The sequence below is a fragment of the Enhydra lutris genome, unplaced genomic scaffold (assembly GCF_002288905.1).
Source record: "Enhydra lutris kenyoni isolate GAN:26980312 unplaced genomic scaffold, ASM228890v2 scaffoldscaffold12, whole genome shotgun sequence".
NCBI lineage: Eukaryota > Metazoa > Chordata > Mammalia > Carnivora > Mustelidae > Enhydra > Enhydra lutris.
In genome coordinates, this window is record NW_019154096.1 from 44,973,662 (window position 1) to 44,977,319 (window position 3,658).

The window sequence follows — 3,658 nt, forward strand, 5'->3', positions numbered from 1 at the left end:
CTCATTTTGTTGCTGCATCTTATTTTTCTAGCTGATTCATAAGTACTTGATCCTTATGAGTAAAATAGAGATGAACCTTTTCCCATAAAACTAAAGATCCTAAAAACAAGAATAACCAGAGTGCTTTCATTCTTGAAGGCAATAAATAGAAGTCCACCTGAAGCTCAACTTGAAAAACAAATGTTGGGACACCTGGGTGGCTCAGTGGGTTAAAGTCTCTGCCTTTGGCTCAGGTCATGATCCCAGGGTGCTGGGATCGAGCCCCACATTGGGCTCTCTGCTCAGCAGGGAGCCTGTTTCCTCCTCTCTCTCTGCCTGCCTCTCCCCCTACTTGTGATCTCTGCCTGTCAAATAAATAAATAAAATCTTAAAAAAAAAAAAGAAAGAAAGAAAAACAAATGTTATCCCAAAAAATCAGGTTCAACATTAGATTAGACCACACTCGAACATATCAGTGGGGGGGGGGGGACAAATGCAAGCTAGCTGAAAAAAAAAGGCTACAGTTGGTAAGAAGTTATATTTCTATCAACTATGACTCTTCAAAGAGCAGTAGTTGCATAATGTAGTTACCAGCCAAGTATACAACGTATACAACAAGTGACTATATTCCTCTTCCAATTGAAAAACCAAAATGGTTTTGATCCTGATTGCCTTATTTTTCAAATATTATTCCCACACAAAGCCTTCATAGGGAGAACAGTTTTGCAAATAATCATCAAAAGAAGTTCCCTCCATCTCCTGTTCAGCGCAGGCTCCGGGCTGTTTGTTTCATATAGACCCATGTCCATTTGAAGGCCGTGGGCTTTTGGGAGACTCCAAGTCACTATTCATGATATTAGGGTCCATGCCTTCCCTCCAATGGGCACCTCATTTCTCAGCCATGAATTGAATAAATTGGGACTGGCTGGCGTAAAGTTTGAGTTGATCATTGATGTCTACCCATTTCACTTTCTGGGTCTCATCACCAGCTTCCAGATGAAGACAGTCAGTTATCTCACCTGTATCATCGTGGTAGTTCACAGCCTCTGTCTCCATCCACGAGTTATCTGTGTTGCGGGGATCATCCATGTAACCTTTATAGACACCAAGTGTTCCTGATTGAATAGTCTGTGCAGTTGTTTCTCCAGCTCCTGGGTCTTTGCTCTAGATTTCTGTAAGGAGTTCATGGCTTCCTCCCCAAATTCTTTCTTCAGTATGGTACTAATTTTCTCTCCTTGCTCCACCATTTCCCCTGGGATGGCCCATTCTCCACAGTCCTTCCTTTTGATGGTTACAAATTGCAGGACATTCCTCTTAGAAACAGGTTGGATAATTTTCTTCCCCTTGCTATCATTTTTCCACTTGGTTAAAATGGGATCTGCAGCCTGATTGGGACCCCACCACCCTAGAAGCTCTCTGCCCACCAGCCCTGGCCAACCTGCGGGATTTCTATGTCTGCCATTCTCCACCTCATACAAACCATTTTGGCTCCTTCTTTCAACATGCCCATCCTCCTCATTGAATTTAGAAGAGAAGTTCCTGTCCCCCACCAGAGGGTCTGCCCACATGGGCCAGGCCAAGACAGAACTGGCTGTGTACTCGACAGGCTCAACCTGCCAGCTTACCTTCTTGTCCGGGACCTGGCTTCCCTCCACTTTGGACCCAGGGTATGGAGAGGTCCTGGCCTTCTCGTGGGGGTTCTCAGCAGCGGCCTTCGAATCTGACATGATGAAGCTTGGAGGAAACCCACCTGAGGAAGGCGGGTTCCAACCAGTGGAGATGTTGGGGCAGCTGCTGGGCCTGCAGGCCACAGAGGCCAAGGTCATGGAGAGAGACACCGTGGCTAACCACTTTGCCAGGCGTTCCCTGTTGCACGGCCGGCGGGGGTTTCGGTGGAGCTCAGGGATGCAGAACCGCATGTGGAACCAACTGCGAATGGGGGTGGGGTGGGCGGGGGGTGTGTGCGGGCGGGGGGGGGGGGGGCCCCGCCACCCCAGCCATGCATGCCTTTTCATTTTACACTGAAAGGTTTTGACATATGGAAGGGCTTCCAGATGCCAAGCGCTGGGGTTGAGAACATCACCCAAACACCTCCAACAAAATTAGCACCCAACGACAGCAAAAGTGCTTTCGTGCTTACCAAGGTATTACCCATTAGGGGTAGATTTAGTTCCCTAGGTCCAGAACCACAGTTTGGGAGAGGGCAGAATGAATGTGCTGAGGGTGGCAGGTGAGGTGGTTGGCAGATGGGTAGAGGGGGAACACAAAATGCCTTGTTTGGGATGATCAAAACCCTAGTGAGTGCAACCTCACGGGAGGAAGAGAGCTCACTTGGTACACAGAACATGGTCCTTGTGGGAAATCCATGATGCACAAGATATGGGAGATGGTTCAAATCTTGGGTCCACCATCTACTCACCAAATGGCTTGGGCAAATTGCTTCATCTTTTTCTTCAAAGAAGTATTGGCTACAGCATGCCAGGAGCTGTGTTAAGCACAGAAGATTCTATTGAGGTCTGGACCACATGACCTCTGCTCTTAAAGGATTCCAGTGGTAGAACTAACACTGGAAGGGCAGGGCCCTGTACTCCTTAAGAGCCGAACACAATCCAGTTCAATCCCAGCTTCCCCTCCTTCCCTGGGACCTTCTTGGGCTAAGTTACTTAAACTCACTTCAGAATCCTCATGTGTAACATGAAATAATAATATCCATCTCATAGGGTTGTGCTGACAATTAAGTGGGATGTTACACATGAGTCTGTTTGCACAGAATCTGGCCCACTGTATGTACTCAGACATGCTACTTGTCATTACTCTAATTATCATTACCTTTTTGACCCTGCACCTTGAAAATAGCAGGACAGTTGCAATAATTATGGGAATTGAGCAACTCAGATATGAGGTCAGAATTAAACAACCTACGATTTCTCTGTGTAGAGAAATTCGGGCCAAGAAATAATGGCATCTCAATCCTAAAATGATAAATAATGAGCAGAAGAGGCACTAGCTAAGTCATTATATCCAAGAAAACAAACCCTAGGGAAGGATATCTTAACATGAAACAGATAGTTTTAGAACAAATGGAATACTATATATACTCTAATTGAAACCCAAAGGATATTTAGCATTTCCTACAGGTTGTTCCATGTTACACCAGTCCCATAAGTGATTTTATGGTCAAACATGTTTGGGAAATTCTACATATCTCACCACCCTCCCTTAGAAATTCAGGGTTCACATTGCTGTTTGAAAGATCCTATGAATTCCAGTAAAAACAAACCGACCAAGCCTAAACTATTTAATTCTGTTTCACTTAGTATTTTTCAGATTACCTGACCAGAGAATGCTTTGTTTATGCAATCATTGGTATTATTTTAGGAACACATCTCCTCAACTTCAGAAAAGTTTCAAAATGTGTGCATGTGTGCTTGAGGGTAGGTCGCTAACCATTTGAAGTTATCACCCTCACAATGCAATGTAGCTGTTGAAAAGTCATCCATTACCCTCTTAAAGAAACCTAAGCTAAATGAGCCAGGACTCCAGAAGGCTTGAAACCCAGAAATAACTGGAACTATTGAGAACAAAAAGTAGAAAAGGACTGACAGCCTAGAAATGTAAGACCTGGTCATCATCAACCATTGTCATCATTATCATTGTCGAAAATTTGCTGTGTGCACTG

General features: G+C 44.9%; 1 pseudogene; it reads right to left on the bottom strand.

Moving 5' to 3' along the window:
* Positions 1 to 768: 768 nt before the first annotated feature.
* Positions 769 to 1,838, bottom strand: LOC111145011 (annotated as a pseudogene).
* Between the last annotated feature and the right edge of the window lie 1,820 nt (positions 1,839 to 3,658).